This window comes from Colias croceus, chromosome 7, assembly GCF_905220415.1.
Source record: "Colias croceus chromosome 7, ilColCroc2.1".
In the NCBI taxonomy this organism is placed as follows: domain Eukaryota; kingdom Metazoa; phylum Arthropoda; class Insecta; order Lepidoptera; family Pieridae; genus Colias; species Colias croceus.
The window spans coordinates 4,349,150-4,365,066 of record NC_059543.1 but is presented as its reverse complement, the minus strand read 5'-3'; positions in this window follow the sequence as shown (position 1 = coordinate 4,365,066).

The window sequence follows — 15,917 nt, the reverse complement described above, 5'->3', positions numbered from 1 at the left end:
CTTCTTTTTCCGTTTTGCAGAAATATACAAAATTAGGTACTTATCTTAATATTTGAAGATCTCTTGATCTTACCGATCCGAGTCAATCATACCGTATTCGACTTCATCTTATATTAATTTTCTTCGTTTGCGTTATTCATGATTTTCTTTAAAAATCCCCGGATTAGCCGACGTAATCGCATATTTCGTGGAAAAGATTTATCATTAACGAAAATAATACGAAGCTCCAAGTTAAAACGAAGTGACACATCACAAAATTTTCATTTTACCTTTACCATATAGCTTTTTACAAAAGCGTGGTAATTCATTTGTTACTGAATAATTGAATAAATCACGGTAATGGACGAAGGTTTTAAGCAAATGGATTCCCTATGAAAAAGACAGTATGTTGTCAGTAGCGGCTTTGACCTTTTTGAATGCGAACTGTTTTTAAGTAGTTGATTTATTTACTGTTGGAATAATTTACGACAATGCAGGTACAAATTGTGTGGAATATATGAATCTGATCATTACTTACAAATTATATGAACATAGAATTTGTAAGTAGGTATGCTTAATTATTGATTGATACCTATATGTATAATATTTTATGTGAATCAAATAATTTCATTATCTTCTTATAGCATGTATTAATAGTAAATGTTAATATTGAATTATGAACCATTGTATACAAAAAGAAATCAAGGAAATTAAACTTGCTATTTTCGCTTCATTCCTTGTTATTTGTATTAAATTAGTCATTGAACTTATGTAATGGATTGTTTAAATATGGTACATGACGAAAGTGAGTTCAACCACAAGACACCCACAAGATGCTAAAAATATCTCCACTTTGTGCATGCAATAATAAATTATATCCAGCCAGGGCCAGATGTACTTGCAATTAAAACAGAGCAACTCCATTCCTTTCCTAGCTCTCTCCCTAATAAGCTATCAAGAAAACGATTCCAGTGTCACCATTTCTATTAGCTAGAGAAATAAATAAAGGTGAAGTAATAGAAAGGCAAGAGGATATTAATATAATCTCCTAGTGTCCGTATAAATTAATCCAAAACGTCGGCGCGAAATACTGGAACAATAACTGGATAGAGTGGTAAACTCGACACCCGGCTGTTTTGCTATTTACGATTAAAATGTATGGATAGAACATTACTCATATTTTTTATATTTATATATTTTGTAATCACTACATATTATTAAAGAAAGTCGTTTTCTCTGTCTCTATGTCCCTATGTATACTTTAATCTTTAAAACTAAGTAAAGGATTTTGATGGGGTTTTTTTTGAATAGATATATTTATTCAAGAGGAAGGTTTTATTATATAATTTATTAGGTTTTAGACGAAGCGGGCGCAGCCGCGGGCGGAAAGCTAGTAAGTTATAATTGATGAGGATGTCGTATTTTATTACAAATACTACTTATTTTGAGGCGAATCTGCATTATGTATTATCGTAAAATTTGATTTCGTATTTTAAAGCCGTTTTTTTTTTCAAGATAATTATGAAATCTAATTTAAAATCCGCTTTTGCGGTGCGCCGATTAACATACAGTGCGACACAAAAGAGATGAAAAAAAATGAGGGCGCCACCGTCGCTCATATAGCAACACTGATACTGCGACGCAAGCGATCTTGATACTATAGAATAAAAATCAAAATATTAAAAGTAATAAATACCGCGATTTAAAGTTGTTTCATTGATCATCGTGTAAATTTAAGACAAAAATACATTAGTATTTTAAATAACCTACCTAGGTCAAATTTTACTTAAATGTATTTGGAATTAGTTTATAGAAATCGGTCAAGCCATTTAGACTGCAGAGGCGCACATAGAATCAAACATACGAACAAACAAACATACATACATACAGCTCAAACCTTAGGCTCAAACACATTACCCTCCTTCTGGGTCCGTCAGGTAAAAAAAAAAACAAGGTGATTTGAAAACTACATATTTATTTTTTGTAGATATTCTCCTTCATTTTTACTCCATTGCTCCACTATCCTGCGTACTGTGCTTTCAGAAACCCCTATAACAAACGAATTAAGATGAATAAAATCAAATACATAGTGCATTGAACATATTTATTTAGTAGCTTAAAAATATTTTTTTTTATGTCGGAGGCCAAGAGTCACTTTGGGTCCCTGCGCCACTCTAGAGTAGTAAGTAAGGATTCATAGGTAGTTGTATGAAAATAGTTATCACTATACTATTTAAGGCTGGTTGGATTGGATATAACTTCTTGACTCAAATTGTGCTGGTCGCACTATAAAAACTAGTTTTTGTTTACATACAAATAACCTCAAATTAAATTTCAAAAACGTAATAATCGCCCTAGATACGTACATTAAACACTCGTCACTAATAGAATATTCTATTTTACGTAGTACTGAGCAAAAACAAATGGAATCTCACCGGTATAATCTGCTGTACGTTTTAAAACGTTTTCCAAATATTTTTCTCGTTTTTCAGCTTGAAATTATGAGAAAAACCGAATTAAAACTTTATACATGGCATCACGGACACCGCTACGTTTAACCTTTTTCATGATTTCTCCTTTTTTGAGTAAATTTCTTGTTCAAAATTACAATTTTATCTTAAGAATTCTCAACTTCACCAAAAAAACAACAAATTTTTATTCAACTTGACAGCTGCATTGAAAATTTAGGGTTGCCAGATAATGAAAAAAAAATTAGTTCCAAATTAATTAATTTCATCTCTTTTATGTCGCACTGTAGGTGTTCCGCAGTGATCTATCTTAGGACCGTTTTTGATCTTAGTGTATATTAATGACCTACCTTATTATTTGCAGGATATGTGTGAAATAGTACTGTTTGCAGATGACACCTCATTAATATTTAATGTGGATAGACATGACACAAATGTTGACGAAGTAAACTCTGCTCTTTTACGAATATCCGATTGGTTTAATGCGAATAATTTACTACTAAATGCAAAAAAAAACTAATTGTGTAGAATTTATCCTCCCAAATGTAAAAAAGGTGAAAAGGAATATTATTTTAAACGGGGAGGTATTATACCCTGTGGAATCTACTGTTTTTCTTGGTTTGACACTAGATGAGAAGCTACAATGGGGGGCCCATATTACCACCACCGCTGCTAAGCTCAGCTCAGCTGCATATGCAGTGAGAAGAATAAGGCATCTCACCGATGAAGAGACGGCTATATTGGTTTACTTTAGCTACTTTCATAGCATTATGTCCTATGGAATTTTACTATGGGGCAGGGGTGCAGATATAGAAACTATATTTATACTACAGAAAAGAGCCATACGCTCTATATATAATTTGCGTGCTCGAGACTCACTAAGAGATCTCTTTAAGAATACTGGTATCCTTACTGTACCGTCGCAGTATATATTTAATAATATTTTATATGTACACAATAACGCTTATTTACACACAAAAGTAGGACATTGTTATGACACAAGAAACAAAAATAAAATTGAAATTCCATTTTTCCGGCTAGCTAAAGTTAAAAATTCATTTATGGGTCAAGGTATACCTACGCTTTTACAACAGAATTCCTCATAATATTAAAGAGTTCAGTAGTTCTAAATTTAAAACTTATATAAAAAATGTACTAATTCAGAGAGCCTATTACAGTATTAAGGAATATATGGACGATAAAAACCCATGGAGGGTTGTCGCGTAAAAACCACAGGACAGTTCTTTGGCATATTATGATTATAATGTACATATAATGTATTTTGTAAAATTAAATTGTAAAACTGACATGATTAAAAAGAGCAACTATGGAGTTTCTTGCCGATTCTTCTCCGTAGATACTGCTTTCCGAATCGGTGGTAAATGTTAAAATATGTAATGACGTTTCAAAAGTGTTTCTAAAAGAAGTCTAATTGAATAAATAAATGTTTGAGTTTTGAGTTTTTTTTGAGTTTTCAAATTCTTTATCGTATCTGTCAGAACTTCTACGGCTAAGGCTGGTTGCAGAGCTTGACCGACCGTCAGTGCGTACCGTCGGTCCTGACGATACGCATCAACAATTGTATGACTATGACACTAATGCGCATGACAATACGCGTGCGTATGGTCGGTCTAGCTATGAACGGTTTTATGAATTTCCATACATATGACAAGCGCGACTGACGTACGCACTGATGGTTGGTCAAGCTCTGCAATCAGCCTTAAACTCGTTTACTTCTGACGTTTACAAGAGGATAATGTTAAGACGCCTTTCTAACGGATTCTAAGAAATCGTTCTGTGTTTTAATTTCTACTTGTATTTGTATTATTACACAATTTAATATTAATTAGTGTTATTATATAACAATATATGTGAATCAAAGATACACACAGTTTCGATCATCATCATAGTTTCTTTATCTTATCGCTCCATTAGGTACTTACTGCCAATTTATATGGCCCAATTTTAAAACTACATTAGTTTTAAAATTGGCTTTCTGGTAAACGTAAATCTCATTCAAATGTCTCATTTTGTATAGATAGTATTATTATTATATATCTATTTAAACAAAATGAGAAACATTATTCAAGCGTATCCACGCGAATCTTTCGCAAGACCTCGTCTTAGGTATCCTCTTAATTTGTTGACCGTATCTCCTAATAACCCGGCATAAACACCAAACGTCCAAAGGTCTTCTATTATCTGTGAAACGAAGCTGTTTCAACATCTGTAATTCTTATGGCCGTTGAGTTTAACGTGGTTTAATATTGCGAAACTGCCAGGACTCCGTATAGTTGGCCCTAAGGTAATTTGATCAAAGTTTTGATCAGTTCGGGATTTCAGTCTTGAGGCTTGTTAATTTAAGCAATCGAATTTGAATGAATTTACAGAGCGTCGTAGTTCAACAGTCTTTAATTAGCTCTACGGCGTTTTCTTAGATGAAGACACAAAAAGAAAAATGATTTTTTACACTGAAAAAAGATCAGTAATGCGTTAATTCTATTTTTAACCGACTTCAAAAAAAGGAGGAGGTTATCAATTCGGCCGGTATGTCTTTTTTTTTATGTATGTACACCGATTACTCCATGGTTTCTGAACCGATTTACGTGATTCTTTTTTTGTTCGATGCGGGATGGTATCGAATTGGTCCCATAAAAATTTTATTCGGATAGGCCAAGTAGTTTTTATTTTATGAGCATTTTTGTCAAAGTGCAAGTTTGAAGTCGGTTGTTTTTAACGCAGTTATCACTTGTTGTTTTATTTTGCTTTATTCAATAATATTTTATAAGTATTTTTAGGGATACAATTTAACGCCTTATATTCTTAAAAACAAATAGTAAATAAGAAATATAATACAATTATCTAAAAGCTTGAATTACAGAACACAAGAAATTACGATTAAAAAATAGAGGCCATTTAACATATCAACTGTAACAATTAATGTATCCAATACGATACGTATTACAGAAACAGAATCGTATTTTACCGTACAATAAAACGTAATCCGAACGTAAACAAAAGGCACAATACAAATGCAGACTTTAAACCGCATTATTCCTCAATAGGGGTTATTTTAATTAATGTGCTTTCATCAGAATAATAACGAACATTCTGTTGTGCAATAAGCCAAGCTTAAGTTTTATTGTTCGTATTCCATACGAGAACACTGACATATTTACAAACCACGTTTCCGTAAATAAGATTGGGTACGAAATGTATTGATAAAAAAGAAGATTATTTTTTTATTTTTAGTGTAAATTGAACGTTATAATGATAGTCTTCCGTTTGTAACTGTAAAGTTCCTGAAAATTGAATTTCGGGTAACACAGAAAATAACTGAAAATATGCGCTTATCCGTAATTTTTATTCTTTATTATTGTACCTATAGGAATTTAACTCCCCTGAATAAAATTACATCAACACCTAGCATTAAATGAACTAACTAACTAATCCTGCAAAAATATTTATTCGTAGGTACCTGTATTATATTCTAAGGCAGATCAAAACATAAAAGTTATTAGCTTGTTTGGCGCATGATGTTTTTGGAATAACAGCGTAGCAGCTCTACGCGTTAATGCTACGCTTGCTACGTAAACACCAGACTCATTATAATGTATATTATGATTATATTATGGAACATACAGAAATTTTGTCTATATCTTTTATGTTTCTTTTACTATTGGGACAAGTACATGTCTCAAAAATAATTAGTTCAAAAAAGAGAAAACTAGTTCTGAAGAATTGGATTAAAATAAATATAAACTTTTGTCCTTTTTACATAATATAACCATCATAACTTGTAAAAATATCGAAATTTTTCTTTGAAAAAATAAGCTTAAGTAAATAAGGAAAATATTTCATTACACAAAAAAATTATACCTACTTTTTAATTGAAATACCAAATCGGAATTAAAACATTTCAGTTACTCAAAAGTTCCGACAAGAAATAACAATACATTCGACGAACTGTGTCCCTTCAGAAGAAACTCTAAAGTTAAGAAATCCAAAGATACTTATGTCACTTTTTCCAATTCCGCTGTAACAGTTTTATTTATGGGAACACTTATAATTTGTTGTAGAAGAAACGTTTCGGATCCCTTCAACGAAATCAGGGCAAGACGAAGTTTTAAAGTTACAGTCGGCACCGAGCTGGACTTTGTGGGATTAAATTAAAATGTAGCAATTTATGGGCAGGAAGCCGTCATAAATTTCAGCTTCTAATTGGCTTTGCTGACTTGTTGCCACCGTAAACTCTTTTACAGCTCAATAGCACACTTTATTAAATGTTCGCGTTTTAGTGCGTGACGATAATCGTGCTCGCCTTGAAACTGAACGTACCCAACCTTAATGCTGACCTTCGTATTATTATGTTTTGCCTTTAACAACCTTATTAAAAACAATAAAGAAATGACTAGCGTATAGTACATTTTTCACGAAAATTTTAATATAACGTCCAAGGCTAGTAAAAAGAGTACCGTAATATCTCGAAGGTAATTAATTATTATTTATTACACACCTTATTAGTAGACGGGAGCATGAACACTTTATTTATTTTACTAAAATTCACGTTCAACGTTAGATGTTTTTCTGCTTTAATAAAGTGCAAAATATTATCCAAACATTTATATGTGGGAACATTAGTTAATAATTTTACTCTTTCAACTGCGACATCGCTCAAGTGTCTGATTTCCAAATGACATTAAAAGATACTATATTGAGTTCATCCGAAATAAAAAAAAATATCATTCAATAGCTCCTTGCAACATGAGGCGGATGACAAACTATTTATGTACCTACTTAATTAAACTAAAAATGCAACATAACTAGTTAACTACACATTGTACAAAATATAAGCCAGTTTAAGTAGTAACAATTAAAAAGTTGTTGTTTCCTCATACACGATGGCCGACCCGAACAACTTTTCTCGTCTAAGCCCAGCTCGTGAGCGATCCCGTTTCTATTATAGTTTAAAAACTTTATTAGCGTTTAACTTTATGTGGCTTGAGAATGGTAAAACAGTGCTGTCTTTCAACTGTTTAAATAGACTTCAAGCCTCTGTACTGACTTCAAATCTGTTTACACAGGGTTTTTTTTCGCGTCAGCACTGATTTGCCTCGAATTTGTAGTCAGTTACTGACCCTGTGTAAATCAGCACTCATGTGGAATTTGAAGGATTAGCAACGAAGAGATTTATTTTAGAACGTCAGCAAACAGCCAGCTACGTCAATCTGATTGAGCTTATTTATTTTGTAATAAACATCTATAATAGTCGTAGTAGGAGATTTTAAAATCTTGCTTTAATTGACTTTTGTAATATTATCCCACATGTCTTGGAATGAAGAAAAAATTGAAAAGGGAATTGTCCATTGCTCTGATATTGAAAAGTTACGATTGATCAAACTTTTAAAATGCCCTGGTAAGAATATAAGTTTACATTTTATTCAGCCTTCTTTTGATGTTCAAGCTTTCGGCTGAACTTAAAATATCAGATAAGTTCGATTATCAAAAGGCTTTATATATATATGCACGCGTTGTAATGATTTTTAATCCAAATACAAAGCCTATAATTGAATTCTTTTCTCGAACACAAATGATTATAATTATTGCACATAACTATGAGAATATAAGACCTAGAGATTCCAAGGAATAATTTAAAACAAAGTAAACAACAGCGGATAACTGTAGTCAAAGTGCAGAGCGGTTCGAGAAAAAACTTTTCTCATTCGGGTTCCATTTCTCAAACTAAGATGGAATATCTGATGCCAGATTGGTATATTTTTGATTACTGCAAATTTTAAACAGTTGGGAATTATTCATAGTTATTACAAAACGATAAGTTTGAACAACAATAATCAAAGAGCTTTTACTTTTGACATTTAAACTTAAATCGTTTGAATAAGTAGGTACATTTTAGTTAGTACATAATGTGTTTAACACTCTATACAGTCTTCAGTACAGAGCTTTACAGAAGCGAGCTAGCGATAACCGAAACATATACGATTTAGATTTCAGAGTTCAAACATCCTCCTGAAGGACATTGGTTTCTTTCCCACAAGTTCAAGACAGATGACGACGTAGCAAGCGACTTGTCTTATATTATAATATTATAAAGATTCAATTAATATAATAGAAACATATTTAAAGAATTCAACATGAAATTGGTTCTCTTTGCGAGGTTCTATGAAACGTATTTAATAAATGTTGCAAAGCTAGTTTTCATTAATAAAACGATATTATTTATTAATGTTACATTCAATATAAAATATTGAATAACGAAATATAAAGTTACTACTGTTATCTTAAACTTATTAAAAACTAGCTTTCCACCCGCGGCTTCGCCCGCTTTGTCTAAAACTTAATAAATCATATTATACTAAAACATTCCTCTTGAATCACTCTATCTGTTAAAAAATCGTATCAATTTCAGTTAGGTAGTTTTAAAGATTTAAGCATGCATATTGCATATGTTTATATTTTTGTGATATACGTAGCAATGTTTATCTGGCAAACGTTTATTTCGAAAACCTAAAATAACAAAAAGTTGTTTTTAATTATAAACTTGTGTAACCCTTTCTTTTCAGATACGATTCCAAATTGAAGTCCTCACCGAATAAATAATGCTGGTGGATCTGCTAATTAATCGGCCAAGATTGGTACGTGCATACTGACAAAGCCAATATAAAGATTACACAGGATGGCGTTTCCTAGTGTGTGATTATTGGTAGGGTCAGCAAAAAAGGCTTCTTACGTGACTTTAAATTTGACTTTTTGGGGAAAGTATGCATATGCTAACAGGAAATTATACTCTATTACTCAACCATTTCACTACTGATCTAGCCAGCAGATTGACTGCAAAATTATTTATTAATTTTTATGTTTAATATTGCAAACAATCTAGATTATAAAAATTATATATTTTTACTGTCAATTAACCTTTATGGTCCTAACCTCTACTTAAAATTATAAAGCTGGCATAACTACAGCAAAATATGTTGTAATATTATTATGTTCGTTTAATAATTAATTAATGGAAAACATAACACTCCAGAAATTCCTTGATTTAAATATTATTTTTATTTCAAGTCCATTTCAAAACGTCCCTTTTTTGCAGACGCTACTACACTGTGACCTCACTGATTAATTGCTGACATTTGTATTGAGAGTCACAGTCGACTCGGCTCGATCGACAGGAAAGCTTCATCTTGATTTGAATTCCAAAATCCAGTAAGGATATTCACTGAAAAATAAAACTAACTTTATATAATAAGTCTACAATTGTAAATATAAACCCTATAAAAGGTATACCCGGATTAATAATGATGGAGGTATTATTAAATATTCCACAGCCTAATAAATGTAATTCTTATGTAATACTACGTTACGATTTAACAAATTCAATTACAGGAAGGTATTACATCAAGGATGCCAACCTTTAAACAAAATTGAAAGTGTCCCTCGTGCAATTTAATATAATCGGATTATGAAGGGATTTCTCGCTTCCAACGATATTCCGCTGAACATTTGTAAGTGAGAGCTAATACAAGGTTTTATATTGGTAAATATTGCGCGATTGAAATCTGGATCAAACACCGGGTCATATATAAATTGGATTGGAAATGTAATCAACAATGCACACACAATCTAACTGTGAATTCACTTCCTATAAAATAAAATCGGATTTTTTATATATGTATTCCATTTATGTTTTGCGTAGCAATTTCTTGAATTAAACCTTATTCAAACGAGTTTGTATAGTGATCCATGATAGATTTATTATTTCATTATACATCATTTTTACTTAGCTTTAGTCGAAAATTCACATACGTAAAATCCTATTATGCGAAATCAACGTCACAGAAAAATCGATAATCCGTTATCTGCGTTGTCTCAAATAAAAACTACTATTGTGAGTATAATCGAATATAGTTTGACTTGTAAAAACACGAGCTTTCTCCCGTACGAATATTAAAATCGATTTTACAAAGGCAATCGGCGTAACCCAGCTACCGATCGGACGCAGCTCGCGCTCCAGCGCTGTTGCATTTTCACCATTTCAGCCATTTTTTTCCATTGTCGCTCACAAAACGGCTGAATGGAACGCACATTCAAATAACATTCAGCCGAATTGAACTGGGGAGTAAATTAGAAATGACTTGGAAGGTTTATTACCTTTTCCTTGATTCTTCGTATATGTTAGCAAATTCGCAAAGAACATTCTACGAGGTGACAGAGCGATATTAATATTATCATAAATTGTATACCTAGCCTTTGTCAAATCATCACGAATAACTATAGATTGGATATGTATGGATATATATTATATGGAATAATTATAGACTGCGGATCTGAACAGCATCAACGAAAAAAGCATAGATTCTAATAGGGCAAGCAATTGACGCATAGCTGAGAGACGTAGGTATACTTACCTATAATAATCTATACTTACCTGCTTTTGAATCTACAACAGAATAAAAAAAACATCGAATTCAACAACACATTATAATCCTTAGTAATATCCTTGTTTCAGATATCCTTACGAATATCGAGCTTAAGAAGAGCCTGTACACTCGCAGAAATGTTCTCAATTGCCTTTTGTTATTTGAATTGTCGTTTCAGTGACGGATCAGTTTTTGTGACAGACATGTGAAGCCTGAAGGTAATCAAGGAGAGTCACCCGCGACGAAACATCATAGGGAAGTATTGTCGAATTGTTAAGGTAATAAGGTATGAATGTATGTAAATATTTATGTATGCATGTAGATGTATATTATGTGAATAATATGCCCGATATTTTGGGAGGTCATTTTTAATAAAAATGTTGTAAATTGTGTAAAATTATATTTTTCTGTACACATTATAATATAAATAATACATGGAAGTATGCTTTTATTGTATGTAAGTGTTAATATCTATGAAGCTATATTAAGGGCCACAACTGCAGACCACTAACTACTTATTTATACGTGGCGTAATTGACGTCGGTTGCATGGCGAGTGATGGGTAATGATGAATTCCATTCCATACTGACAAGTGACGTTGTTATGATTAGTACTAACGAGCGCTCTAATGATTGTTCCACATGTGAAAGTTGCAACAAAAATACCGTTAATCAAAATTTTATTACTACAACAACATTTATGTTTGCGTACTATAATAATAATTGTACTAAGTAGATGGAATACCTAATATATTAAAAAGTTCATTTAAAACGAATCAATCATTAAACTATACCTACTCATAATTATTGATCCCTAACCTTGTAATTTTGACGTGAAACCGTAAACTTTATTGTACACCAACTATAATAACCACTAATATTATGACGTAGTAACTGCATACTGGGATCATTGAACCGAACAACGTGATTAATAAAAAAATAATTAGAGCATCATTTTTTCATTATATACCTAAACTTATTTCGACGTCCCGGCAAAGCCTGCTGCGGATTATTAAAACCAGTAAAGGTTTCATTTATTAAAACATTTTTGGGTCAAGTTATAAACGTGATTCATAAAAAATACCTTCTCATTAAAGTCTTTGATTAAGGTTGTATTTTACTTTTTCATAGTAGAATATTGTAGGCGCCTGACGCAATTAAATATTTTATTATAGAATTAATAAACAGCAACCGATATTTAAACCAATAATTAATTTATATTTATTAGGCGAAGAATTTTTTTACATTATAGATCCAGTAAAATAGAAAAGTACAGTAGAGAACTACATCTTTTTAGTTTACCATTAGGTACTCACGAATGTAGAAACTTTGTTCATGTGGCATGTGGTAATAAAATATCAAAGCATTAACGCACACATAGAAATCAACCACAAAACTTTTATTAGGCGTTAAAATCAATCCGATCAATAATTAGTACTCACATGAACAAAAATTTGAAGCATTGCCACATTAACAAATGTATGTTTTGAAATACATCTATTAGTTACGTTGTTATAAAAAACACATTTACGTTATAAAATTATCCAGCATTAACAAATAATAATCACTCTTCGTTTGCCTGTAGCTCGACGTAATTGTATTACTGTTGGAACTGAGATCTTATTTTTCACGACAAATTGTACTTCGTCTTGATGAGACGTTGAGTTATTTTAATCCCGGCGAAGCGTTTCTTTTTTCAAATTACCACCCCATTGTAGCAATGTGACGTATTTATGACGAAGTTTTCCCGTCGCCTTTTGTATACAGCTGTTGTTATAATTTTAAAACATAATGTTTGGAAAATCTAAGAATACCTAGATAAGGCGCAATCTATTATTTCTTCTAGAATTGGTAAGAAAGTATAATAAATAAATACCTGTATGAATTTTGGTGGACAGTAAGACCACGGTACTTTGGTTAATAATTATATTTCCGGACACCTGTATTCAATCAATTACTGGTAGTGTTGACACCTATTACGATTTACGACATACAATCACAACACTTTCTTATTCTTGGTACAATATACCATTCCGACCATAAATCACACACTTAAATCTGTCCTCTATTCATCACCCGAATTATCTATCGCTCCTGCTAAATACCCTCGTTTTTTTAATAATATCTCAACTACCCTCCCCTTTTTTGAACTCCTAATTTGTGATCAGGAGTTACTGAAGAGCCACTTAAGAATTAGAATAACAAGAGAAATTCTCAATGTAACATAATATTATCTTGTTATTTTATATTATTATTTATTTTTAACATTATTATTGTATATTCTTTAAAAAAAAAAGATTATGCTATTAGTGTGTTAATATGAACTGTGATAAAATAAATATGCCAAACATTTTTAATACAGAAATATGCAACCTATTTCACAATATCTGTCCAGGCAGGTACTATATAATATACATCTTTTAAAGGCACAACGAAGAATGCGGTCAATTTTGCGAACACTGCTTTATTTAATAAATAATGTTATAATAGTCAAAGCGTTCTTTAGATAAGTTCAGGTCATATTTCAGCACACTTTATAGTTTATAATATGCGTTCAGAGCTCTTTTAAATTTAATTAAAAAAGATAATGATATAGATGGCAGCAACATAAATGAATAGCTTTAATAAATCTAATTATGATAATAAGGTATACAAAATACTTCCATTTACTTACTGTCCTAAGCCCATATAGAAATAACGTATTATTATATTTTTTAAATTTTAAAACTACCAAGAGATACTTTACATTTTTTTTTGTTTTGTACAAACGGACGCTCGTGACTTCGACTGCGTATCCTATCGTACATATGATAAGATCGTAAGGCAACTTCTTAATCACTATAACATTTAATTTTGTATTAATTAGACATAGTTTTTCATTAGGCGTTATATATTATATCCATGAGGGTAGAGCTGGCAGGGTCTTAGCTTGTTTGGGCCCGGCGACGGGCTGCCGCTAATGGGGTCACGGATGAATTCTACACATAGCTACCCGTGGCCCTGTCGTTGATGCGGCTTGACGGAACACAGTGGGGTTTTGGTCGGTAGGAATCCGACATAACCCACGGCCTCTTCCCCGGAGGCCGTGGGTATCTATGCAAGATTTCCCCACTAAAAAAAAAACAAAAAAAGGCGTTATATATTATATAACGGTGCATTTACATGAAACGAGCGAATGCTCATTCTAACCCCACTATGTCAAATTCTTTTAATGTAAAAAGGCGAAGAGCATTATTTCGTTGTGTGTTGTGTGCGTTATGTGCGTTCGAAAAGATTATAATATGATTTATGAAATATTCCAACTTCCAATACTGAACGACACTGAATACGAGTTTTCATTTACACTAAAGATCTCGAAAGAATGATCTTGCTCTAGCTATAATAGCTCTACGTTCATTTTTGTAAATGCACTGATATATATTCAATTTTAATGTCATAATTATGGTAAATTTTGGTATGTTTTTATTATGTCAGTATTAATTTTATAAGAGTTTCATCATTTATTAGAATCTCGTATTTTTATTGTATTATTATTATTTTGGCTCTTCTAACATTTAGAGATAATAATATTCTCATTTCTGATTAGACCATTAGCTCGATGTGTATGTATAATAATATAATTATGTAGATAAGATTAGGGTACTCTGATATAAACATGAGGTGCAAAAAATAAGTTTGAGTTTTTCAATTTGCAAGGTAGGTACCTAAAGTTTTAATGTGGAATTTTACGTACTTAACTACAAAATGAATGCCTATAATAGAATAATACTAATTTATTACGGTTACATTATGATCGTTTAAAAAGAATATTAAAGCAGTTAAAATTACTAAAATGGATATCTACGACTTCCTCTTAGAAATCACTGCTACGTCCGAAAATAATATATAATTCCTTGCACAACTCAAAATCAGGATAGGTATGCACCACATTTTAAAAATACCAGCATACCTAGGTATATACTAGGATAAAATTATAGGCCCTGTCAAATGCATAGTCAAAAAGTTGAAAAGTTTCAGAGCATTTAAGATTTCCTTTCATAAAAATCCTTATTATCTTCGAACTCCTTTGTTAGATGAATCGCGAAAATAGAAAAGTAATTTAGTGGCGGTCTCTAAATGAACAGTTTAAATTAGACAATCTTTTTGAAATATACTCCTGCTTTCCTGAACAGTGGTCGACAATAATTCACATTTATTGGAACGATAAGGTACGAACAAAGAACAGTTGAGATGTAAATCAACATTTGCTATTATAAAATTATATTCCATACATGCGTTCATAACCGTTCATAATACATCATTTCGTGGTTTATTTAATGAAACGGATAATTAATTTATTGCTATTTTTCTGTCACGCGATTAAACTTGTCTACGCGTTTTATTTATGACCAGATAGTTTTCAATTTTATCAATCAAATAGATTATTACATCACGATACGGAAATTACAATAAATAAATGAACGTGAACAATACCGTAGCATGTCATTAAAATGTTTTTGCCATTTATCATTTCTGTAGTACCTACCTACGTAGGTAACTAGGTACCTATTAAATATTGCATTCCACTGAATACGAGGACATACCTGCTATTAACATATCTTTATAGAAAAAGCTATATTGTAACGCTCTCACTTTTAGGTTAGGTCTTTAATTTGCACCTTGTGAAAGTAGGTACCTATTATACTTATCCCAATTAATTATTCTATTAATTTAAAATGTATCTATTGTTATATTAGAGAGTGCGAAACAAATAGCTAAAACATTGTATAAAAAGACTATAAATCCTTTAATTTGTCACCGACTGGCGCTAATGCGGATGAATGGTCTGAGAGAGCGCTAAATTAAACTCTCAGAATAATGAAGTGGAAGCATTCGTCTTCATTTGAGGATTCACGGCTTATTAGATACATATTAAGTCGTCCGCGAACTTCCAAGTTTTGGGTCATTCGCGTGACAGTTCCTTGTTAGGTTGTTTGACAGTTTTCGGTTCGATATGCTATATTACCTTCGATACCTGTCTTTGTTAATACGAA